Raw genomic sequence first — 27,613 nt, forward strand, 5'->3', positions numbered from 1 at the left:
GTAAAATGGTAATTTTAAGGCTTGAGGTTTAACAGATCGATGATCGAGAGGTTTTGATGGGGTTTGGAGGTGTTAGATGATGTGTGATGATGGATCTTGAATTTGGGGCGTATCGGGCGATGATGATGGTTCATTTGGAATCTTTTTAAGCTAATGGTAAAATGGTCATTTTAGGGTCTAAAATGTGATGAATCATCGATCAGGAGGTTTGGATGGGGTTTGGAGGTGTTAGATGATGGATCTTGAATTTGGGGCGTATTGGGCGATGAAGATGGTTCATTTGGAATATTTTTGGATGAAGGGCAAAATGGGTATTTTGTGGTCTGATGTTGGGTGGGTGGTTGATCAGGAAGTTAGTGGTGGTCTCAGGGTCTTGGATGGAGTATCTCAATGAAGATCTTGGATTAAGAGAATTGTTGATTTGGAATCTTTTTTGATATATGGCAAAATGGATATTTTGAGGTCTGAAGTTGGGTGGATGGTTGATTAGGAAGTTGATGGAGGTTTCGGTGTCTTGGATTGAGTATCTTGATGAAGATCTCAGGTTAGGAGAGTGGTGGTTAATGAGGATCGTCGATTTTGAATATTTTTGGATAAAAGGCAAAATGGACATCTTGAGGTCTGAAATTTGGTGGGTGGTCAATCAAGTGGTTGTTGAAGATTTTTGGAAGGTTTTAGTGTCTCATGAGAGGTGTCATGATCGAAATTTAAGATTTTGAGTGTGATGAGCAACGAGAGTGATCGATTTAGAATCTTTGTATACAAAGGGTAAAATGGGGGTTTCTGGATCTGATATTTGGGTGGTGGATATCTTAGTGACTTGGTGTATTTGGGGTCTAACGGGAGTGCTTGATAGTTTTAATGGTGTTGGAATTTTGGGAATTTACGTCGTGGGTCTTTCGGCTAATGAGGGGATTAAAAATGAAATCTTAGCTTGATGGATGGGTAAATGAGGAAATTTTAGGTTTATGATTGGTAGAGTGGCATGGATTTGAATTACAAGGTTGTGGAGAGGGTTTGGTCATGTAAAAGATGCGTGAATCATAGGTTTTTTGTTCGAGAAGTATCGTAATGTAAGATATGTTAGAATGGAATCTCTGATGGATGAATGGTGAAATCAAATAATTTATTGCTGAAATTTGGTGCAATTGGTTGTTTAAAGGTTTGGTTTCATGTGATGGGATCTGATTGGGTAACGGGTATGGTAATGTGACATAATCAGGACCATCAAAAGGGAATCTTGTGGATTTAACGATGGATTTGGTGGTATTTGAGTTAAAATTTGGTTTCCTAAGGTTTTGACATGTTCTAAAGAGATTGGTGAGGTCTGATTGAGCATTTGGAGTATGAGAAGTGGGTTAGAAAGGGAGCCGAGCAAAAATTGGGTGCTTTTAACGACTATGATGGAATGATGCAAACCATGGAATGCCAACAAAACACTAAGAAAACGACGATAAAACTGAACTGCCTGTGGTTAAATTTGAAACCCAATAGGATGAATACTCGAACAAATAAAGAAATATGCATGAAGCTAAGAATGGATTGGCCACCTATCAAAAGGGTAGTCTACTATGAGCTAGCTATCTAATCAAAGAGGCCTAGGATAATGATGGAAATGTTATTTATTAGGGACTAATTACATTAGAATGGACAGGAACTAACTAGGGGTGCTAGGTAATGGTGATTTAGAAAGATAGGTCAAGATTGCTCTATGACTGAAAATGCATGGCAATGCTTCTATAGCCGACTGAGATGAAGGGATGTGAAGTGCGATGCGAGGCCAACAAAGTGGAATTCTATCTTGAAAAACATAAAAAATAGGAGGATATTTTCAAAACACACTGAAAATGAAGGGGAAAAGCTTGATTTAGATTAAAGCGATTGTATTAAACGATTTATTTGGGATTTTGGATTAATGATAGTTTGGAAAAGAAAAGTCTAGTTTATCTTCTTCTCTTTTTTTATTTATTTTATGGAATTTCAGAAAAAGGGAGTGGGGGAAATCATTAACAACCAGGACACAATCTTTATTCAAGAACTTGGAAGAGTTTGATCTACCCCTAATCTAACAAATCATACAAAAGAAATTTTATATTCTCTTTCAATTTTCCCATTTGTATTACCTTTATCATTATTTTTTTTTGGTCTTTTTTCTCCCCTTTAATTATTAATTTTTATTACTATTATTGTTTTTACTTTTTCCCTTTATTTGTGTTTTTTTTTGCTTTCTCTTCTCTTCTTTTTTTTATTTTTTTTATTTTGATTTTATATATTTATTATTACTATTATTATTGTTTTATTTACCTTATTTATTTTATTATATTTTGACATTTTTATGATATTTCCTTTCATCCACCTCTCTCTCTCTCTCTCAACTCTCTTTTTGATTTGAAAATGTGCTTAAATGTGCTTTCACTACATTTCCCACAAATTTGATTGATTAACTCAAACTCCTAAAGATCTAGATCATAACAATGGATCTTCTCATCCTTTTTCTCTTTTATTTTATTTTTATCATTTCTTATTACTTATTTATTTATTATTATTATCATTCTTAATCCGTTTTTTGCTTTATAAAATATTTTCTTCTTTTTTTGTTTTTTGTTATTCATTATTAATCTTTACTATTAGGAAATCCCAACCGGTGGAGTATGCAGCATGTTAGACGTTGACCAAGCCTCTAGCATATGCAAATCAAGACGATTGTGCAGAGGACCTGAACATAGGCATCGGTTCAACCATTAAACCGCTCCTTTGTAAAGGGGGCACTCTTTCAGTGATGGACCTTATTAAAGAACTTGTGCCAATCAAGGGGAGCATGAAGATTGTAGATCAAATTTTCGGCCTATCTCTTTCCTATTGGACTCAAGCCAGGCCTAGCTCTTTTTTTTTTTTAACACTAATGCACCAACAAATATGATTACAATGAGATAAATGTATACATCATCACGAAGGGTCCATTTAATTCACAATTGGAATCGGAATCAGAATCAAAATCGAAATCCTCTAGAATCAAAATGAGAATGGTCAATTCCTATAATCTGTTTGATTTAGACAGGATTGAGAATGGGAATTAGAACTAAGGCTCCATTTGGTTTGCAGGAATAGGGGTATGGAATTGGAATCAAAATGGGCTATTCCGATTCTAACTGTTTAATTGGATGGAATCGGAATCCCATTCCCATTTCTGTTTGAGAGAATGGCCATTCCCTGCCCATCCCATTCTCATTCCTGTCTGAACCAAACAGATTATGGGAATGGACCATTCCTATTCCAATTTCAACTGTGAACCCAATGGACCCTAACAGGAATGGGATTTCATTCCCAAGGGAGGGGCAGGGAATGCCAGAATGGCCATTCCCTCAGGAATGAAAATAACATTCCGATTCCACCCAAACCAAACAGTTGGAATCGGAATAGCCCATTCCAATTCCAATTCCAGACCCCTATTCCCGCAAACCAAACGGGGCCTAAGTTGTATCTTGAGTTAAATAAACATAATCTTTCAGTTTTTACTACGACGACTACCTAAATCAGCTGCAACTTTGGCTGCCCGACTAAGAGCCTCCGACACCCAAAGAGCTCCCTTGGAAAAATAGCTACTATTTTATTAGCAGCTGCCTTAGCCATTCTCCCTGTTGCAAAAAGGGCCGACCGAATAGCCATTGATGTATGAAATTTCTCGTCCACCGAGTCACTGACTTGACAACATCAACACCTGCATAAATCTTATTAGTTAATCTGATTCTCTTACTCAGCTCGGAGAACTTGGCTGCACTTGATGGGACTCATCAAAGTCTCTGACCCTGCTGAATGCATTTTCTCCAGTGCAGGGCCATTGAACCCATTTCATTTTGCCATCGTTACTGCATGCCTCTACCGGAGTGGAGACAAAGCAACTTTTATGTGCTACCATTGAACCCATTTCATCTTCTAGCTTCCATGAAGGCCTACTCCAAAGATCAAATTCATCTTCATACTGTCCCCAACGAATTATGCATACAGGTTGATCTACAACTGTGGCACCACTAAGCAAAATGGCAGTTTCCAGGGCATGAGCATCTTTAAACGTCGCATAAGCGGTGCAAGCATCTAGATCTGACAATTTCAACATGTTCTATTGTACCTGCAGAGAGAACAGAAATCAAAAACATCTTTCTCTGTTGCACTGGGAGACAAACTTGTAACTTCCACTGTATACCCACTTGGATTCACGGTTATATAACTTTATGAAACAGAAGCTTGACTTGAGTTCTTAAGACCTTTGGTGTTTGATGATCAGAGAGTTTTCCCCTGCCCAGAAGGTTCTACTAAAAGCCCATCAAAAGGTAGTGCTTGCCTTGCTTGAATGCAGAACCCACATACTGTGTCCATGTCCACAATTTTCTCCAAATTCACCTCTCTTTCTGTTCAATAACTGGAATGCATACTTCTGGCCACTGCATCCAGTGTCTCACGGACACGGTTTGACCACAATGATGTGTCGATGCAACTCTCAATAATACACAGCAGCATGCTTTTTCATCATTCTGCCCAATCTGCAACCCCATAACCATCTAATATACGAATTGAACAAAGGCCTTCAATTCCCTAAGATCTGTACCTGACTCAGCAAAACATCCACCAACAGGCTTTGTGCTTTTGAAGCGCTTGTGGATTGGTGCAAACAAAATTCCTGCATTTGATGCACCCTTGACAAAATTCTCAACATACCAGTTGCATACAACTTCAATAGCAGAACCAATATGTTGATCTGCTGGTTTTTCAAACAAATGGAGGGAGAAAATAGGTCCAGAAAAGGCTAAAACTTCTCTGATCCTTTGAGGAAGGTCCATGCTAATATGCTGTACTGCTAAATAGACTATGCTGATATATCTCCAGATCAATGATTCCCGAGCAGATGGGCTGAAGATCACCATCAGTTCGGTTTTCAGTACTGCAAGTAGTCTACTCCTAAAATTTTCAAGGATGCATTCCCTCATATACCTTAGAACAAAAACATGATTTAGACCACCTATAGGTTCCATATCATTTAAAACTGAGCACGGATTTGTCGACCTCTACATGGTAACCTCTAATATTTTAGTAGAAATACTGTTTTCAGTCTAACTCTTGTTACCTGGCAACAACAAACCAGTAGTTCCTTTTGGAGATTTTGCCAAAGGGGTTGAAACTTTTGTTGCATAAACCATGTACATATATAGCTGCTTGCTCTGGAAGAAGCTGCATTTACAAAGAGCCAAATCCTCCTTCAGAATCAAGAATATTCATTAGTTCTTCTAACCCATCCACTATGGATCCGATGAGAGACTCGGCGTATACAACTGTGTCTCCGCCAATTTTGTTAACTTTTCTGGAACAACAGTGCTGTTTTGCAGCAGCATCTTCTTGGATATCATCTCAGAGAAGAGGTTAACATCCACAAAGGAAACGAAGAGATCCATAAAAGCATGCAGAATCAGCGAATTCTGATGAGGCAACAAAGTAATGACAGTATTGCTTAGATCCAATATATAAGTCACAATGTTCGTTCTCTAAATGACATGAGATCAAGGAGCCAGGCCCAAGGTTCCAAGCCTTGCAAGTACAATTCTGCATTATCCTGTAAAGCTTCCAGAGCAAACTTATCAGTTTGTTCCAGTTGTAATTTGCTAGGATGCTTTGGAAATTTCTTTGAAATCAGCATACATATCCTGGGGGTGGTTGGGAAATACACATGCCTTCCAAAATATATCTGAAAACCCATGTGAAACCGAAATATGGGTAATCCAGAATTTGGTTCAATCTATACATCTTAGCCAATAAACCTTCTGCAGCTTCAGTGAGCTGAACAACCAATTGCATATTCAAACCCTTCTGAGGTAATCCTGTAGTCTGTGTTTGACCTTCTGAACCCATTTGCTTCCCAGCTGACTGATGAAATTGGAGAAGTCACTTCAGAACTTAATATTCAACCCATCTAGATGGGTCATCTAAATCCCCGATCTTGTAGGGGTGGGTGATGCATCTCGAGCAGAAGAGTGATGCTTTGGACTCTCCAAGAATTAATCCGTGAAATCCTCTTTTTAGTATGAAGAGCAACTTCAGCTTCTACAATCATATAAACACTTCCTAATTCAAATTTCAGATCTGAGGATCCCCCAACAAGATCAGTAAGAGACTAGAGAAGTAGAGTTGGTTGGGCATCACACTGAACACAGACCAGGGCTGAAGTTCTAATTACAGCAAAATCTCATTCAAGAGCGATTCGAACCCATCTTGGTATTGACTTGACTAACGGTTTCAATCAAGTGAGACTGAGTACACCAATTCCAGTCCCTCACACTTGAAACAAAAGGAAGAGAGAAAAGACAGATAATAAATAGAGAAGGAACTGTAGGATTCAGTGAGTTTCGACTGGTCCTAGATATCTATTTATAATGATTAGAACTAGAGATCGGTTACAACTGTAATTGTACAGGATATTGAAGAAGTAACAATAAGTAGGATAAGCTAGGACTCTAGAGAGAGTGGTTATCCTAGTCTTATCCTGATCTGATAGAGTTCACATTCTGATTAGCTTAGGATTATCATAATCCTGATCTAATACTGTTAGCATGCCCCCTCAATCTGAACAAGGCGATGTGAAGCTTGGACCAAAGTAGGTCAAATCGGGATGAAGGCAGTGACTGTGAAAATATCAGCAATTTGGTCAGAAGTAGGAATGTAACGAATTTGAAGTTGCTTTCTAGTAGATAGGTTGGGGAGAAAATGATAATCGACCTCTACATGTTTGGTTCGAGCATGAAAAAGTGGATTAACAGCTAAATAAGTAGCTCCAATGTTGTCGCACCATGCAATAGGAACTGGTATAGAATACCCCAAATCAGCAAGGAGAGATTGAATCCATAAGACTTTTGTAATGGAGTTATCTAGAGCATGAAATTCAGATTCTGTGCTTGAGCAAGCAATGGTGGCTTGCTTCTTGGAACTCCATGAAATGAGATTAGATCCAAGGTAAATTGAGTAGCCGCCATTAGAACGTCGATCATCAGGGCAACTTGCCTAATCGGCATCAGAATAGCTAATGAGAACAATCTCGGGAGATAGCCAAAATTGGAGACCCTATTCAATAGTAGCTTTTAGATACCGTAGTATCCATTTCATTACACTCCGGTGTTCATCAGTTGGACAATGGAGGAACTGACATGCTTTGTTTACTGCAAAGGAGATGTTCGATCTTGTCAAGGTAACATATTGGAGAGCACTAACAACATTGTGATATTCTATAGGATTTGAAAGAGGTGTGCCAAAGAACTTAGATAATTTCACTGAAGTGGCCATAGGAGTGGAGATAGGTTTGACGCCATCAAGATGAGTGTGATGAAGTAATTCAACAATGTACTTCTGTTGAGATAAGTGCAAGCTAGAGGAATTGTACTAAGCCTCAATGCCAAGAAAATAGTGCAAGGCCCCAAATCTTTTAGTGGAAAGATTTTGGATAGAGAGTTTATGAAATCATCAATTGCAGTGGAGGAGTTTCCATAAAGAATAATGTCATCAACATAAATGAGAATAAATAATTTAGTGCCACCATGATCAAAGATAAATAAAGAGGGATCAGTAGCAGAATTCCGAAAACCCATATGCAGAAGAGTGTTGTTGAGTCGAGAATACCAAACTCTTGGGCTTACTTGAGACCAAACAGGGCTTTACAAAGTTTGCAAACATGATTAGGGTAGGAAGGATCTTTAAACCATTTGGATTGGCGAACATAGATGTCCTCATCCAGAAGACCATGCAAGAAGGCATTATTGACACCCAGTTGGCGAACCGACCAGTTGTGAGAGACAACAAGAGCTAGCATTGTGCGAATAGTCATAGGTTTAATGACCAGACTAAGCATGTCAAAATACTCAACACCTAGGATCTAATTAAAGCCTTGTGCTACGAGATGAGCTTTGTAGTAGTTGAGAGTGCCATCTAAATGTTTCCTTGTTTTAAACACCCACTTAATGCCGATAACATTCATATCTGAAGTGTAAGGAACAAGTTCCCATGTCCTGTTACTAATTAGAGCATTATACTCTTTTTTCATAGCATTACGCCAATGAGGGGATCTAATGGCCTCGAGAACAAGGTTTTGCCTCTTAGGAACTAAGGAAAGAGATAATGGAGTTGGGCTGGGAAAGGGTACCTCGAGACCTGATTAGAACATACTGGTAATGTGCCATCCATGGATCGTGTAATCAAAGAGTGGGTACGAGTTGGAGCTGGAACAACTGGTGCAGTATCAAGAATATCCTAAATCGTGTGATATCAAACTGGAGGAGTTGTAGAAGTTGTAGATTGCTGAGCCAGAGGAGAATTAGAAGAAGCAGTATCAAGAATACCGAGGTGGTGCAGAAATAAATGTCCTAGTGGAAGGAACCTCCGAAGCCAAGGACGGTGGTGAAAAACCAGGAAATAGAGACTCATAAAAGATGACATGCCTTGCAATAAATAGTCTGCTAGAATCCGGATGAAAATAGTGCTACCCTTTATGAGTATGACTAGACCCAAGAAAGATACACTGAAATGATCTAAACATAAACATGTGATTGTTATATGACTGGAGAGAAGGATAACAAGCACATCCGAAACATTTGAGCATAGAATAATCTGATGGCCGCTGAAAAAGCACCTCATAAGGAGATTGACCGTGAGGAGAAGCAGCAAAAAGTCTACTAATCAAGTAAACTGCAGTTTCAGCTGCATCTACCCAGAAGGAAAACAGAAGCTTCAAGGAGGTCAATAGAGAAACGGTCAATTCAATGATGTGTTGGTGCTTCCATTCAATCGTTTTGTTCTGTTCATGAGTGTAAGGACAGGTGAGACGATGAGTGATAACTTGCAAGTCCAAGTACTTGGATAATTTGCAGTATTCTCCCCACTTGGATTGAAAAGATCGAATTTTGGCATTAAATAGCACTTCCACATGCCGCTTAAATTTTAGAAAAATATCAAAGACCTTTGACTTTTGACTCATAGGATAAATCCAAGAAAATTTTGAATAATCATAAAAAAATAAAACATAATAGCAATGTCCATTATTTGACTTAATTGGGGTTGGTCCCCATACATCTAAAAAAATTAATTCTAAAGGACTCCTAGACTGAGAAGAAGAAAACTATAATGATAACTTATGACTTTTACCCATTTGACATGACTCACACACTGAACTAAGCAATTTGTCTGAATTGTAGGGAAGATCAAACTGAGAAAAAACATGTCATACGATCCAAAGAGCTGCATGTCCTAATCGTAAATGCTATCCTTGAATTGTGGTTTGCTCTCCAATCAAAGCTTGTGGAGATGGTAGCAAATGACAGAAAGCAGTATAAACCATCTCTATTGACCCCTTGTAGAAGAACTGTCCCCTATAATCCTTCACAAAACAACAATCATGATGGAATTAAAAATACACATCTTTTATCTCTAGTGAAAAAACTGACAGATAGCAGATTTTTGCAGATAGTAGGAACATGGTAGATATCATTTAAACTTGAAGAAAACTGTTTAAATCGAAGATAGGAATTTCCAGTATGAAGAATGTGCAATCCTTGCCCATTACCAAATTTAACTTGATCAGAACCCATGATTTTTGACCGATTCTATAAGTTGTCAATATTTGGAGTCATGTGATGAGTAGCACCCGAATCCAGATACCAAGTTGGGTCAAACATCGAGTTCCCATTATGGGAATCGAACTGGTATTGAGGAGTCTACAAACCTCCATAAAATGTTGAAGGATCATTAGCTGAATTATCATTCTGAAAACCAAAGGCATACCTAGCTTTGCGGCATTGCAATGCACCATGAAATTTTTATTGCAAAATTGACAAACAATACTAGGATTTTTTTTTACCATGATCTCCACCAGAAAACTGAATTGGAAACTGCTCTTATTGATTATTTTGATAAAACTATTGATGATTAAATGGGAAGGGTCCTCGACCCCTACCCTTGTCGTATCCATTATTAAAATTAGGAAATTGTTGAAATTGTTAATTGGATTTTCCTTGCTGTGAGGAATTTTTATTTTTTGTACCAGCAGAATTACCATTAATAGATCCATCATTCAAGAAGCGAGATTGTTCCTCAAGCCAATTTTCATGGTTGAGTAACGAACCCATAATGTCTTAAATGCCAAGATTATCAGCATTAGGACAATTGGTAAGAGTAGTAAATTCATATTCACTACCAAGACCAGCGAGAATGAAAAGAACAAGATTAAATTTGGTTACCGGTTCAGAGATAGTAGAGAGATTGATAGGGATCCCTTTTTTATAGACTCTGAAGTTGTCTTCTCAATTGTGGAATCCTTGACCTATAGTAGGTCAATTAGCTTTTTGCCATTGTACCCCAAACTTCTACTGAAGTGGAGAGTCCGACTACTTGTGCCATGATGCCTTTAGTGAGTTATGAAATCAACCAACTCAACACATATTGATCTAGATCACACCATCATTCGAACTCTGGATTTGGAATGGTTCCGGTACCATTTGGATTTTCGATCTTTGGGGGTGGAGGTTTCTTCATGCCTTCTACCATCTCCATCAGATGATGATGTCTGAGAATGGGTAGAAACTGTGCTCGCCAGAGGAGGCAATTATCACTCCCTAATTTTATTGGGAGATAATGCTCTGAATTGAGAGTAATTATCATTTTTTTGGGTAACCTTTTTATCAAAATTCATGAATAGATGTTGAGGGTGTTTGGAATCATGGGCTTTTATTCAATAAATTTTTCCACATAGGCGCCACTTTAGCAGTTCTCCTCTCATACTCTTCTACACACATCGAGAATATTAAAAGGTGACTTTGATTTCTATGCATGTCTACTGTTTGCGAAAGTTATTTTTTAGGGTTTCTAGCCAATAAGGGCAACTTTTTGCCCCTTACTATCAATAAAAATAACATTTTTATATAATAAGTAGAATGAGATAGCTTGTTTGAAAAAAAAAATATCAAATAAGGGCATTGGGTATTGTTGCTCATCTTCCTCCTCCTCTATTTCACCAAAAACCCAAAGAGCTTTGGCAAATGGACTCATGAGAAACTCATGATTAAGTTGTAAAAGAGAACGAGAAAAGATCCCTTTTTCCTGCCTTACTACTCACATAATGCAAAGGTTGTATTGCAACGAGCTACCGTTCATTCTACAATTCAACGAGCTGGTAGAAATACAATGTCGGAAAAAAAGATTCTTTCCTGTAGCTTGTTGTCATTTGTATTGCAAAGGTTATTGGGATCCTGCTATGGGTTACAGTGGTTCCTGCTAGGTTTACGTTGAAATCCCTTTTTAAGTATGGTGATTAAATCCCTTTTTAAGTTTTTAATCAACACATTTTAGCCTTAAACAATATATAATTTCTCAAAATAGGTAATCCCAAGACAAAATTGGTAAATGGATTGGAAATTTGAAATCAGTGGAATAAAGGAAAGCTAGAAAAGTACTAGATGTTGCTTCAGGAGGAGATGACGCCATTACTGGATGTTGGTTGAACTAGCGAACTTCACTCTGTAGTTAATTTCGCCGAGAAAAAATAATATTTTTTTCGGTTGTGCACGTGAGAAAATCCCAATGATTTAGCACTGGGATTCTTGTTTTCTCTCATCGTTCTTTAAAAGTTTCATTCCCATGAATACAGAGAGAGAGGAGGAAGGCAAGCAAAAGTGCCCACTGCCCTTGTTTTATATTTTTCAAAAAAGCTATCCCATTTTGGTTATTATATGAAAATATTATTTTTTATTAATACTAAGGAAAAAAAGTTTCCCTTATGTCCTATTTTTTATTTTTTAAAGCTTTTTCCAACGATTTGACATTTTTTCACTATCATGTTGATTTGTCATTAGCGATTGTAATTATTACCTTTCTTGTTTTTGCAAGAAAATAAACTACAAACATTGAATGAAAAACGTAAATGAACCAAACACATACGTTGATTGGTCAAAGCTTTTTTGATACGATGTCTTTCCGACATTAGGCTTCGTTTTTTTGAGTTATTACTGAAATTGATGCACGTGCACAAAAATAAAAATGGAAGAGGAGAAGTGGAGTATCATAGTGGAAGATCTCATCGACGCGGGAGACTCCGAGGGAGCGATTTCTATGCTCAAATCATTCACTCACCCTTTTATGTCTATGACTATTCTCTGCTCTTGGCTTCATTAATAATGACTTGGATAATTTATAGTTTCCAAGGATTTCTCTCTGAAAGTCGAGGAATTTTGAATGTACGCATTTCGAATCAAACAAAATTGCTGAAGATATTCCTTCCTTCATGATTAGGGCTTCTTTCTTCTTGCTATTCTTATTCCTTTTCTTCTTGTTATTTCACTACTTGAGGTGTTTGGTATTTTTAGGGATTTTGATACTCTATAAAAGGAAGCATTGGAGGACCATAGGGTTTATTTGATACTTCCTAAACTGCTACCGCCTACAATGGATCACTTTATGCCAAAGATGGTGCTTTTTCTTACTTTATTTGCCTTTTTTTAGTGTGGTTTAGTTTGCTTGGCATGATGAACTAAACAATTATATTGTCTTGGAAAATAAAAAGAAATGCAATCTTCATTAGAAATGTTATTGGTGAAATGTAATTTATGATTATTACTTATTCAAATTCTCTGTTTCTTGGCAAGAAAATGTTTTGTGATTTGATAGATGGAACAATGCCTAATTTCCAATTATGATCCCAGAAATACTCATTAGAGATGCAATTAGGGCAGAAGGCTATCATTGAACTATTCAAGTTTTGCTAATTGTATTTTTCTATTGGAAATTATTGGGCTTGAAATATAGGTCCTTTATTGGGTGCAGTGTACCAATAAACCTGTGCCATATTACAAGGATGAGGATCCTCCATTGGATGGGGGGTCAAATAGAGATTAACTGCACAAAAGTAGCTTAAAATATAATTCTCTATTTTTGTTTTAGGAAATTAAAGGAGAATCTTATTAAAAAGATATGAGAGTTACAGGAAGAATGCTGAAGAACAACTCAATATAACTTCAGTGCCTCTAAATCATGACCATGCACAATGTACAATTATTCAAAACATCATCAACAATAATGTCAAACATTGATCATCAATCCACACAGAAAGAAGATCCAACTATCTTTTCGAACTTTGGAGGGACTAGCAACCTATCCTTAGTAAAGGAACCAATATTAGCCACAACTTTTCTATCATTTCTTCCCCCACTCCTACAATCCCCAACAGATGGAAAATAGACTATAGCTATCATGTAGGTCTGAGTCATGTTTTTCAGGACACTCTCCTATGCCAATCTCCTAGGTTTCATTCTATTGTATTTTGTACTCGAAGGCTTCTACATAAACCACATTTTTTGGGTTGTATTGATGAAAAAGTGTCACTTTCATTTAGAGCAAAATGTTTTGGGATGAAAAGTGAAATAATAACAAATTGCAAAAGATCTTATCAGATTTGGTTGGTTTTGTATTGATTGTTAGATCTAACACCTAAGAACTTGCACAATGTTGTGCTGGTACCTTGAATTCCAGTCGCAACCTGCTCTTAACAAAGTTGAGAAAAACCCAAAGGGATAGTTTCATAGTGGTCTATGGTGGAACTGGAGGTGTGGGGGCAGAGGAAAGAAAAAAGAGTGCACAAGTGTGTGTAGGACAGTGAGTGTGAGGTATTTCATCATGCGTAAGTTGAAATATCCTTACACTTGAGTTGTATGTTTCCATCATAGACGTATGTGCTTCCAACCTAGAGTTTTATGAGGCATATGCCTCATATGCTCTTACATTTTAAGCCAGCCTTTTATAATAGAAATATTTAGAGTATTTATTCATCTTTGATTGTACCTTCTCATGCACACCCCAACTTTTTGTCTTGAAATAAAAGTTACATTTTTCTAAAAAAATATGTTAGAAATAAAAGTGGTAGAACCATTTATAATGTTCCCCATTATATGGAAGATGAATACCCTCCAAATTTGTTTTCTAATTTTGTAATAAAATTTCTTCTTCTTTAGCTTCTTCCTCCTCCTCCTCCTCCTCCTCCTCCTCTTCCCTTATTCTTCTTCCTCTTCCTCCTCTTGAGGAGGTTTATGCCTCCTTGTGCTAAGGAGGCTTACTTCTCTTGTGCTCTAAACCATGCCTCGTTATTTTGGGTAGTGGAACACCTTGTGTCAATCCTCGTTTCAAAACATTGGTATTAAGTTAGTGAAGAAAAGGAGAGAGCTGATGTTAGAGAAGAGAATGAGGAAAAACTATAATAGATTCTCCAACTTTTTTTACTTAAGATATTGTAATTTGAAATTACACTATTAAATGTTATATATGCCTAACTTGCTTAATGCAATAGACAATTGGGGCTTCTCAACTAGTTTAAAGAAAGCATATGCAAATTGATCATGTCTTCACAAAAGGTAGACATATCTCCTTTAGAAAAATATTCTCTCTAATATATACTTGCCCTCTTCTATGTAGTCTGGTCATGTAGAACTGGATTATAAGAAATACTAGTTGTGACATTGTTGTTACAACAAATTTCTCCCCTTAGCGTGATCAACCATTTACTAATGTAATTCTTAACAAGGTCTCTCATCCTTGCTATGATAATTTCCATGTAGGATTATTTAATGCTTTCACAACACCAGAGAGAATGAAAATATTGGATACATTAGAGATGGTGTAAATGAATGAAAAAGAGAAAAGAAATGATATGCAAGAAGTTAGAAATAGGGTTTATGGTACATGTGCATGTCTTCTTATAAACAATAGTGGAAACATGAAAATTAGATGATAAGTAAGAAGTAGTGGGATGGAGAAGTAAGGACCCAGGAATACATTGGCAATTAAATATAATTAGTAAGGTTGTTCAGCCATTGCCTTCTCTTTTCTCATTTACACCTCAATTTCCTTTTGTTACTCTTCACCAACAAGACTAGAGGAAGGAACAAATGCATGAATAGTGAAACATTGATATTGGAAGAGGAAAATGCCATTGTTGCTTTTCATTGACATTCCCCCCTTAAGAGGAAAAGTGGAGGAAGAAAAGGAGATAAATTTCAAATATTATGATATCTGTTGAAACATTTTTTCTTAGAGAGAGAGGCTATAAACCTTATACTCTTTTTTAGTAGCAAAGTACTGAAGAATAATATAGTAAATAACCTTAGGATTAAGTTTAAACTGAATAGAAAGGAACAGAGCACAAACATCCATATACTTTATGAGGATGATTAAACCTAATACTATTAGGATGTAGGACTTTATAAGGGATTTTGAAATTCAAAGCTCTAGAATGCATTTTATTAATAAGGTACATTATACTTGATTCAGCTTTGGACTAGAATACCTTAGAGGCATACTATATAGTATGGCATGAGCTACCTCTAATAGGTGTATTTTTTTGTTCCCTCGATCATCCCATTTTGTTAGGGGATATAAGCACATTATATTTAATGAACAGATCCATTTGACAATACATAATCAATAAGAAGCTTTATCCTTCACATTCCAACTAATAATTTTCATTGGGGAAAACAAATTAGAGACCCTCCAAATCACTAAAACCTAAACTTACTTAGGTGCCTTCCTTCTCTCCCCTTTTTCACTAAATTCAATATCACCTTCAATGTTTGACATTAGTCTCCTCCACCTCTGATCTATTCTTTTCCTACTTTTTCCTACCCCAACATCCTCAAACACTCTCTAGTTTCTACCTTTTTCTCAATCTTTGTAGGGGTAACATCCATCATCTCTTCTTTTTGTTTATATTCTTCCATAAGAACACAAATTTGCTTCCAGATTTTCTCTAATTCCTTTTCCTGTTTCTGTTTCAAAAATACCTCCCTCACCTATTCTTCACAAACCTTAGCCTTCGTCCCGCCTTCCCCTCTAGTAGATGTTCTTTTTGGTTGAGGTGTTGGAGTACCTGTTATAGCCTTTTAGGTAAAGTACCCTTATTAGTACCAAAAATCGAATTGACAAGTATACTTGAACCAATGGGAATTGAATGGGTGGGAGCAGGATTAGATGTCATAGTAAGAGGAGTCAAGTCTAGGGCTAGTTCCCCTGTTTGGTTCAGCTTTTAAGTAGGCTAGGTTCAATCAATACATTGTTAACCAATACATCCAAAGCTACCTTAGAAGTTTGCTCCCTAATCGGTGACTCTGTCTAAGGTGGCAAATATCCTGAACATGCTGCATTACAGGAGTGGATTTGTCTGTTGGATGAGTTGTACCATGTGTAGCTTCCATAAGGTTTGTTGATTCTATCATGCCCTTGTGTTACACATAAACTGGAGAGAGACCTGCCACTTGCACCCTTGCCATTGGACTGCAAACATCATCCTCTAGAATCGACAACAAGTGTTTAGGCTTTCATCATCAAGAATGTCCCTCGACTGTAGCAGGTCAATACTACCAAGGCTCAAGGTATCCTTGGATTCAGAATCAGAGCATGCTTCCTTTAATGAAGAATTCAAATCAAGTTTCTCTAGTTCACTCCATTTGACGAAGCGAGGATTGTGACGATCTGGAGATAAGGGCTAAAGATTTTCACTAGAATCCACTATAGAAAACTGCAGATCTAAGGAGACTTCTTACTACCAAACTGTGAAGAACACTTTCGCATGACTTGAAGAACTTGGGGAAGACGATAGGTGGTAGCTGATGGTGCGCAATCCGGCTGGTCTTAGCTGTCAACGACCTTGCCTCCAACTGGAGCAACAGGGAGCCTGAAACGGAGAAGGTGAGGAATCTCCAGGGAGGAACCCTGTGAAATTGCTTCGAAGCTCAAGTTAGTACTCTCTTGAAGGCAAGATAAAACCAGATGGCGCAAAGTTCACATACCTTGTTCTTGGGGGACAGGGAGCCTTTTATAACCACCTCGCGCACTCACTCCTAAGCTTTTGTCAGGTCGGGTATGATTATCTTTGCACTCCTGCCAGTTCAGGTGTCATCACCTCTGTTGGGACAGAACCGCCACTACTCTCTTTGTCGGAGCCGTCTCTACAACTGGAGATGGCGGTAGCAGGTGGCGATGGCAGGCGGCCGTTGGAGTGTGGCTGTCAAGCGTTAGATCCCAAGTCAGTCAGGTGTGCCGCCCCTGGGTACAGACTTCCTCGGTGTCAGGCGAGGTACGGTTGTTCAGTTTGGCATCCTGGAGGCGAAGTGCTGAAGTGGTGAGCGAGGTGAAGCCTTGAGTTCGGATAAGGGAGTGTCCCGAACTGTCATGGGGCGGGCCAGTTCGGGTCGTTGCCTTGTGTGAGGCTCGGGGCCCAAGGGAGAGTTCGGGCTCCTTGTAGGGAGTTTGGGCTCCTAGTATGGAGTTCAGACTGCTGGTAGGGAGTTCGGACTGCTAGTTCCTCCCTTCGGTGCTCGCGCCTTGGGCGCGCTGTTGTGCCGAGCTATTGCCTTTGCCACGTGTTGAGTGATTACGAGGTCGGGCCAAATCTTCCTTCATCAATTGCCCCCCACTCCTCGTGCTAAGGGTTTTGCCTTGGCGCGAGGAGTTCGCGAGGTGGCGGGTGGATTTGTCTCGTACTTTGAATTGGTTGAGCGACAGCGTGAGGTGCGTTGCCAGGATTCTGTTGGGTTTCTTGAACACCCAAAAGATGGGAGACGTGCCGATCTTCCTACAAATGCTGACTGACGTGACAACGCGCGCCTTATTTCAAAATTCAAAAAATGCACCGCTAGGGGACGTGACAACGCGCACCTTATTTCAAAATTCAGAAAGCGCGCCACTGGGAGATGTGACAGCGGACGTCTTTTCAAATTTGAAAAACGTGCTGCTACCGCCTTTAATGTGAGGAGACATGCGGTCAGTTCCGAGAGACGTGTGGTCAGTCACGTCTTGGTCTCAGGAGACGTGCGGTCAGCGCGGCTACAGGCCATCGAATTGGCTTTGATCTGAGCCGTTGATTCTTGGTTACTACGGGTATAAATAGTGGGGGACCCCAGTTGCTTTTGTCACTTTTGCGTTTTGCTTCTTGAGCTCGCGTCCGAGTTTCAACTCACGTTCAAGCTTTTAGTTCGCATTCAAGGTTTTTTGCTTGTGTTCCAGTTCCCATAGTCTGTTCAAGCCTTTTTCCAAGTGAGTACTTTCCTGGAATCCATCTTTTCTCTTTGATGTTTAGCTTGGATAGCTCAGATAGTTCTTCAAGTGGGTCAGATGTAGGTTGTATGAGCTGAGTTGCATCCACTGGTGGTCCTAGCGAACCGGAGGTAGAGCTTGAGGAAGAGTTCAAACCCGAAGGCTGAGTCGCCTCGGGTAGTTTGGCGTCCACCTCTCGTCGAGGTCAGGCGTTAGATAAATTTGGTCCCTCGACCATGACGCCTGAGGGGCTCCAATCCCTTATTACCTATTACAACTTGCCTGGGGAGTACGCCTACTTTATACCTTCGGGTAGCTTTCCTTGGGAACACGGTCCTGAAGAGATCATGATATTTCGAGAGTAGCTCACTGCGGGGCTGCGACTGCCTTTCCACCCCCTTCTTGTCGAGGTCATGAACCACTTCGGCGTTACTGTTGGCCAGCTTCACCCGAACTCCATTCGTAACTTGGTGGGGACAATCTCCCTATTTTGCGAACAGGGCTTTCCTTTAAACTTGGAGATATTCTCTTCTATTTTAATGCTTAAGAAGCAAGAGGGTCCCTTTCCCGGGCGTAGGCGGGCATATTACCTATCTCTTCACCCGGGTTTTAAGCTCTTACATGAACTTCCCAACAAGGTCCCGGCGTGGAAGCGAGACTACTTCAGGGTGTGAAGTGTACTGGGGTGGCTATTTCAGACCGGGTGGGGGATGACCGCCCTTGACTCCGGTGTTATGCTTGATAAAGAGACGGCGAAGGGCCTCCGGAAATGGGCACGGCTTGGGCTAAAATGCCAATGCTATCAGTATCTGACGGAGGCCAAGCTCATTGCGGCCGACCTGAGTTCGGGTAGGTTCCTTGCTTAGAGTTTTCTTGTTTTTTTTTTTTTTTGATGCCAAACTCTTTTTGCAGGTGTGATGGACTTAGAAAGGACTCATGGTGGGCACCTGTTTCAAGGCATGAAGAGGAGGAAGCGAGTTGCCAAGTGAACTCGTGCCGAGCTGTCCCAAGATGCGGAGCCTGAGGTACCAGACTACTCGTCAGAGGATCCGCCCAGGGAGCCCGAGGTGGCTCCTCCAATGCAAGAAGCGGCAGGGGCCCCTTATACAGAGACTACTTACATGGGGGCTCCCGCCTACTCTGGGTCTGCTTAAACGCGAGCTGGGCCCTCAGTCTCGGGAGCTCAAGGGGAATTTAGGAGCGTGTTGTCGCCAAACTACGCTCTTCAGAAGAGTAGGGAGGCCACCTTCCCTGAGGAGGTCGCGGTGTGGACCGATCTTCCTTTGAACCAGGTGGCCTGTCATGCTGCCACTCATGCCATGGTGGTGAGTCATATTTCTTGTCGAGCTTTTTTGCTTTTATTCCTCTTGCTGTCGTTCTTCTAATCACTTGTTCTTTCCTTTTGTTAGGTGAACTCTTCTATCCATGCCTTGGTGGCCCAAGTGGAAAGGAGCTCGAGGCAGGTGCGAGCTGCTGAAGAGGCTCTCCGTGCTACCGAGATGACATCCTGAGCTGCTGAGGCAGTTGCTCACACTACTGAGGCGGCTGCTCACGTTGCACAGACCAGGCAGGCGAGGTCTAAGAGAGATGCCGAAGCCATGGGAGTAGTGGTGAAGCACATGGCGGACCTGAGGCTGGATCTGCAACATCAGGTTGAATACCTTTAGGAGGATATTAGGGAGAGGACGTAGATCTTTTCTCAAGGCATCGAAGATGCCAAGAAGAAGGCCGTTGATGAGTACATCGCCTCGCCGCCCTTTGATGACTTGATGGTAGACTCGTACAGAAGGGGTTTTAAACTGAGCGGGTGGATGATCCGGAACAGGTACCCCGAGCTCGATATCAGTGCCATATCCACTTCGCGCATAACTCAGGGGATGGCCAACGCTGCTGATGGTGAGCCAGATTCCGAGGGTGAGGCAGGAACTTCGGGTATCGTTGAAGTGCCTTCTGATAATGAAGAAGTAGCTCCGGGCCAGTGAAATGTAAAATTATTATTTTTTTTTTGAAATGTACACTCCCTTATTTTGAAATGGAATGACCTTTCTTTTGGTTAAGTGTTGGTTGTTCTTTTTCCCGAACTGATTGACCATATGCCCGATCTGTTTCTTGCCCGGGTTACTGCACTTGCACGGCCTATTTTGATGTTTAATACTTAGTCTTTGAGATGCCGATGTCCCTATTAGTTCGTTGTCTCCGCTTCGCCTGAGCCTTTGGCCGACACTTTTCTTAGCTTGCCTATGCCGAGGTTCCTTCGTTAGCTCGGTATCCTAGCCCTTAGGCTTTGGTAGCGATTTTGTCCACTTCGCTTGGTGGTATATAGGTAGTATCGCCTTAAGTTGACGATGTTCCATGCTCGGGATACTTGTTTGCCCTCTAAGGTTTCGAGCTCATATGCCCCCCCGAGCGCTCTCTTTACTCTGTAAGGCCCTTCCCAATTTGGTCCAAGTTTGCCCACGCCGGGTTCAGGCACCATGATCTTACAGAGAACCAGGTCGCCAATGCGGAAGCTCCGCTTCTTTACTCTGGCATTGTAGTACTAAGCTACTTTTTGCTGGTAGGCCACTGTCCGGATGTGCGCGATGTCTCTTACCTCATCCAGTAGGTCGAGGTTAGTACGTAACTAATCTCCGTTTATTTGATCGTCATATGCTTTTAGTCACAGTGTAGGAATTTCGATTTCCGCCGGGATTACCGCTTCACTGTCGTAGGTGAGGTTAAAGGGGGTCTCTCCTGTGGCGGTTTTTTCCGTAGTTCGGTGAGCCCATAGAACACTTGGTAGCTCGTCTGCCCATAACCCTTTGGCTTGATCTAGTCTTGCTTTCAGTCTGCGGAGGATGACTCTATTCATTACTTCTGTCTAACCGTTTGCCTGCAGGTGTGTGACCGATGTGAAGTTCTGACAAATTCCCATATTTTGACACCATTCTTGGAACTTGATATCCTCGAACTGCTTGTCGTTGTCGGAGATCAATACCCGAGGTAGCCCGAGATCCCCAGTTCGCGTTTGGCCTAACCAAGAGAGATGCCACACTGGCTGCTACTTCACGGGGTTCAGACTCTATTGGCTTGGGAGCTCCAAGCTCACCCGAACTGGGATCTCGGGCTCAACCGGCCCAGGGGCTTCGAGGCTGAACGTGCACTCGGCGATAAAATCTACTAGGGCTTGGGTCTTAATAGCAGTTTGTGGCTTATACTGGAGGTCGTACTCGCTGAGCTCGATGATCCACTTTGTCTGCCGATCGAAAACCTCGTGCTTAACTAAGACTTGCCTCAGAGGTTTGTCAGTCAAAACGATGACGGTGTGAGCCTGGAAATATGGGCGGAGTTTTCGAGCTGCAATTACTAGTGCGTATGCTAGCTCTTCTATTTGCGGGTATCTCGTCTCTGTTCCCTGCAGAATTTTACTAACATAATAGACGGGCCGTTGAACCCGATCTACTTCTTTTATTAGTACCGAACTGACTGCCTCGTCGCTTGCCGAGAGGTACAGTTCTAAGACCTCACCCTCCTCGGTTCTGGCTAAGGTTGGCACTGTAGCGAGGTAGTTCTTTAGCTCGTCGAACGCGAGCTGGCAGTCTCGGGTCCATTCAAACCCTTTGCCTTTGATTGCCTTAAAGAAAGGCAGACAACGGTCTGCCGATTTGCACATGAAGCGGCTCAGAGTGGCTGTGCGGCCGTTCAACCTCTGAACTTCTTTTACTTTTCGAGGTGGTCTCATATCTAGGATGGCCTTTATCTTGTTTAGGTTGGCCTCAATACCGCGCCAGTTGACAATGTACCCTAGGAACTTACCTGAAGTGACACTGAAGACACATTTGTTGGGGTTCAGTTTCATGCTAAATTGATGCAGAATTTGGAAGACAGAATCTAAGTCTTGTATTAATTCTTGTGAGAATTGCGTCTTGACGACCATGTCGTCTACATAACATTCTATTTTCGTGACAATTAAGGGCCGAAACAGCTTATTTACAAGTCTTTGGAAGGTCGCCCTAGCGTTCTTCAATCCGAAGGGCATGACCTTGTAGCAGTACAGGCCAAATTCGATTATGAAGCTGGTTTTTTCCTCATCGGATTGGTCCATCCTGATTTGGTTGTAGCCTGAGTAGGCGTCCAAGAAGCTTAGCAACTCATGTCCCGATGTCGCATCCACTAGGCGGTCAATTCTGGGGAGGGGGAAGCAGTCTTTTGGGAAAGCTCAATTCAGTTCGGTGTAGTAGATGCACATGCGCCACATGTTGTTTGCCTTTTTCACCAGTACTGGGTTGGCTACCCAGCTCGGGTAATGAACTTCCCTTATGAAGTCCATTGCGAGGAGCTTTTCAACCTCCTCGTCGACCGCCCTCCAACGCTCCGGGGCTAAGTTGTGTTTCTTCTGTCTAATGGGTCTGACAGTTCGGTTCGTAGAGGCTCCTTGACAGAAGCACCGATCTGTAGCATTCGAGCCGGATCCGTAGTCGAGGTCAGGATTGCGACCGTTTCCTCTGTGGGCGAAGCTCGTTCTTCACCCTGCTCTGTAGGCCGCTCTAGCTCGAAGTCGTCAGCTGACTTGGTTTTTCCCTTCAGGGCGGTAACATAACACTTGCGGGACTCAAGCTGGTCGCCCCACGCTACCCCCACACCGAAGTCTATGGGGAACTTCATTGCCAGATAGTAGGTGGAGACCACTGCCTGCAGAATATGCGTAATTGGCCACCCTATTATGGCATTGTATGGGGAGGGGGTCACGACCACCAGGAAATCGTGGTTGAGTCTGACTGCACAAGGCCAAGTGCTGACTTCCACAGGTACTGTTATCTTCCCGAGGGGCCTGACTTTCTCTCCACTGAAGCCCACCAGAGGAGTGTTTGCGGGCTTCAGCTCGCTTCTCTGCAATTGTAGCTGGTCAAACGCCGATTTGAAGAGGATGTCCGCTGAACTACTTGAATCCACAAGTACGCGCCTGACTTCGAAGTCGCTGATCCTTAGTTTTATGACAAGTGCGTCATCGTGGGGGTAGTGGACACCTCGCGCATCGTCTTCCGTGAAGATCGGTTCTTTTGTCTTCGGCCTCTTTGGAGGGTTCTGTCCTTCTCGGGCTGCCTCGCGAACTGACGTCCGGGTTACTGCCGAAGTACACCCTGCTACCACCGAACCTCCCACTATCACATGGATGGTTCCCTAAACTGGCCTCTCTTCCGGAGACTATCATTGCAACGCTTCGGCTGGTCTGCTGTTGGATTCGAGGGCATCCTTTTCGTGCTTCCCTTGTCGACCTGCCTTATTGTTATTATTATTTTTATGATGTACAAAATTTCTCAAGTATCCGCGACAGATGAGTCCCTCTATCTCGTCCTGGAGATTATTACACTATTCGGTACTATGACCGTGATTTCTATTAAATGTACAATACATAATTTTATTTCTCTCGTTTGGATTCCCCTTTAGGCGAGGTGGCCACTTTATGTATGGGGCGTCTTTGATCATCATCAAGATCTCGGTCTGCCTCATGTTTAACGATGTGTAATCTGTCCGAACTGCTAAGGGAGCTTGGGACGGCTAGCTTGGCTTCGCCTCCTAGGCCGGGTTTCTTCTGTCATATGGGTTGGAGGGCTCACATTCTCTTTTCCTTTTCTCAACCCCGCCTTCGGTCCTTTGGTTGATCTCTTCCTCTGTCCTCATGAACTTGTCCGCGAGCTTGAGGAATTCGGCCACGGTCGTGGGTTGGCTGGCTACCAAGTGCCATTTGAACTCCTTGTGCGTTACTCCTCTGTTGGCCGCCGCGAGCTGTACCGTAGGGTCTAATCACGGTATCTGCAAGCACACTTCATTGAACCGCTTGATGTAGCCCTGGATGGATTCTCCTTCTCTCTAGACTACTCCGAAGATGCTTTCCTCGGTTTTTGGGTACCGCTTGTTGGTGACAAAGTGTGCGGGCTACCCCCCCTGAAGGTGGTGGTGAAGGCCACACACATGCATGATTCACTGGCCCTAGCGAGGTGCATTTGGGACTAGAAAGCATCGACGTGGTCGTTGGGGTCAAAGGACCTGTCATACTTGTCCAAAGGTGGGAGCTTGAAGTCTCTGGGCATGGGGACTACCAGGAATTCTGATGCGAGGGGGGAAGGAACTGAGAGAATTGGGGCAGCTTTTACCTCGTCCGAGCTCGTCTCTTACTTACCTCTGAGCTCGGGCAGGACACGGGTGGTAGTTCAGCAACTTAGCCTGTGCCTTCGTTGTTGAGTGGGCCTGGTACTGGCACTGCTGGCCTCTGTGTTTCCGAGCTCGATGGACCCGGAATGTTGGTAGTCTACTGCTAGGGCGCTGAATCGGTTCTCTGTGAGCCGGAACTCAGGCTTGGAGCGCTGAGGTGCCGACTTTGCGGGCAAGGTTCCTGACCCGCCTGCGAGCTGCGAGGCGGGGGTGATTCTTCCTTCCCTTTGGCCTGGGGATGAGGCCTGGCTGTTAGGGGGGTTCTGGAGTTGGGAGGCTTCTCCTCGGTGAGGGCGTCCACCCTGAGGGGAAGCCTTAACTGGCTTTGGAGCAAGGTGCCAAGGTGGAAGCAGTGACTGGTTCAGGGGTAGTTGGGGGAACTACTGCTGATAGTGATGTTAAGAGAGGTGGTGTAGTACTTGGTGCTGCTAGAATTGTTGCATTTGGGCTTGCATTGCTCGCATGCATTGCATCAGGTCGTCAAACTGGTTCTGGCGGGTCGCTAGGGGAACAACAGTTGGTTAAGCAAAAGTTGTTTTGATAGGGAGTAGAGGAGGGACATTCATGGCAGGAAGGCTTATGGGCGCCACTGTTTGTGGTGCATTCAAGCTGGGGATCCCATCCATTGGAAGGGGGATGGTGAATTGTACGATGCACACCACGGGGACTTGGGGTTGTTCCCTGGTGGTGTTCGTCTTTGTGCCACATCCGGCATTGCTGGGAGAAGCCATGAGTGTTGGAGTTTTTTGGAAGAAGAGGAGGTTATGAGTGTTTTAGAGGGAGGCTTTTAGAAGCGTATTCCCATAGACAACGCCAATTGATGGTGCGCAATCCGGCTGGTCTTAGCTGTCAACGACCTTGCCTCCGACTAGAGCAACAGGGAGCCTGAAATGGAGAAGGTGAGGAATTTCCGGGGAGGAACCCGGTGAGATTGCTCCGAAGCTCAAGTTAGTACTCTCTTGAAGGCAAGATAAAACCAGATGGCGCAAAGTTCACATACCTTGTTCTTGGGGGGCAGGGAGCCTTTTATAACCACCTCGCGCATTCACTCCTAAACTTTTGTCAAGTCGGGTATGATTATCTCTGCACTCCTGCCAGTTCGGGTGTCATCACCTTTGCTGGGACAGAATCTTCACTGCTCTCTTTGTCGGAGCCGTCTCTGCAACTAGAGATGGCGGTAGCAGGTGGCGGTGGCAGGCGGCCGTTGGAGTGCGGCTGTCAAGCGTCAGATCCCAAGTCAGTCAGGTGCGCCGCCCCTGGGTACAGACTTCCTCGGTGCCAGGCGAGGTACGATTGTTCAGTTTGGCATCCTAGAGGCGAAGTGCTGAAGTGGTGAGCGAGGTGAAGTCTTGAGTTCGGATAATGGAGTGTCCCAAACTGTCATGGGGCGGGCCAGTTTGGGTCGTTGCCTTGTGTGAGGCTCGGGGCCCAAGGGAGAGTTCGGGCTCCTTGTAGGGAGTTCGGGCTCCTAGTATGGAGTTCATGCTGCTAGTAGGGAGTTCGGACTGCTGGTTCCTCTCTTCGGTGCTCGCGCCTTGGGCGCGCTGTTGTGCCGAGCTGTTGCTTTTGCCACGTGTTGAGTGATTATGATGTCGGGCCAAATCTTCCTTCATCATTAGCTATTATCTACCTTAGGTGATAGATGGTCCAGTTAACATCGACCCATTTGCCACTTCATTGGATTTAGACCTTTTAATCCCCAAGGCAACATGCCCATTTGACAAGTTAGGCCCTCAACTAGTTCTTTGGGCTGAACCAAGATTAATTAAGACTGACCCTCCTCCGGCTCGGTTTGGTGGTTCAGTCCACTTTTTTGCCTCCCTATTCGGTTTATTAAAAAATTTCAAATGACATTCCTTGGTGCCAGAAGTAACCACCTGAGCGAAAGATCTGGTGAACGTTAGGCCTAAGCTTTGAAACTCACACATTTTTGACTTTCTAAGCTACCAAAATCTTTTGGAAACCCTAAAGCCTACTTACTTATAAAGTGTTAGCTTTCTCTAAGTTCTCAAACCCCAAGCTGCCACACAATGCCGAGATTTCCATCCTCTCATCTCCAATCTGTCGAGCCTCCCTCCACAGAGCAGCTTCAATGAAGGAGGCCAACTACACTGGAAGAAAAACCTCAACAATGTTAATAGTTATCTTTCTGGGTATCTCCTCAGTTTTAACTCCACTCAGCAGTAGAGTTGCAGATCAGAAGTTTCACAAAAACTCTCCATCAACATCGGCACCACATAACATTGCAATGGAGACTGCTATCTCATAGTTCCAGAGGTAGAAAGGCAGCCCAATCACCCAAACCACCACACCATCTTCGGTCGAAAAGACTTAAAGTTTGAGGAAGGTGACCATTTAAACAATGTAAAGGTCCCTATGACATCCTGAATACTCAAAGCTTCAACTCCAACCATATTTTCAAGAGGATCGAGAATAGCCTTATAACTATCAAAAGGGATTAGAGTAAAGGTACTTAGTCTCAACTTACACATCAAGAGATAAACTTTCATCAATTCCAAGATCGGATTTTTGTCCTCCAACACAAACATGTTGCCCCAACATTCTTTCTTGACATTAACATTTGAAAAGGGGTTGTTTTTACTGTGCTGTAGCAAAGAGGTCCTACCTCTGGTCCTCACCAACAGGCTTAGAGAGATCTTCTCCTATTTCTCCAACCTTCCCTTTCCCTACATTCCAGTGTGTAAGAAAGTCCCTCAACACTGTAAAGACCTCTCTCAACCCTTGACTATTTTTTCCTTTAGGGAAGCACACTATTTGCTTCTTACCATTAGAAAAGGACTCTGAAAAAGCAATGAAGGGGATTCATTAGCATTCCTTTTACACTCCAAGTATTTTTTCCTATCTTGGTAGAAATATCCTACCAACTTAGTTTCTTACCTATAGTTGCTGCCCCTGGCACAAAATCCATGAACCATTCAACTATCTCTAGCCTTTCCACCATTAACATTGCCTTCTTAATTTCCCTAATCTTCAAGCTCCATTTATTTATTTTTTTCAGTAAATAGAGAGGGAGAGAGGGGGGGGGGAGTTGATAAATGGGAAAGTTGACCAACTTACTCATGTTTGCATATCAATAACTGTAGGTTCCATGGTAAATCAATTGTTCCCAAAATACTATTGGACAAAATGACCCCTTCTAATAATTAAATATATGGATAAAAATGGTCAATTGTTTTAACTTACCTGGGTAAAATTTATGATCGAAAGAATATGGGTAAATGACTTACCAAAAAACGAGCAGGGCCTTAGGGGTGGTAGGATGATAGGATTGTATGGAAAATGGTCCCATCTGCAATTAAGG

The 27,613-nt window shown here is 42.2% G+C and overlaps 1 pseudogene; it reads right to left on the reverse strand.

Annotated features, from left to right (window-relative positions):
- Positions 1-3,505: 3,505 nt before the first annotated feature.
- Positions 3,506-27,253, reverse strand: LOC148871357 (protein NAP1-like; annotated as a pseudogene).
- Positions 27,254-27,613: the final 360 nt, after the last annotated feature.

This window comes from Nelumbo lutea, chromosome 2 (genome assembly GCF_056320005.1).
Source record: "Nelumbo lutea isolate HS-2025 chromosome 2, American lotus-T2T, whole genome shotgun sequence".
Classification (NCBI taxonomy): Eukaryota; Viridiplantae; Streptophyta; class Magnoliopsida; order Proteales; family Nelumbonaceae; genus Nelumbo; species Nelumbo lutea.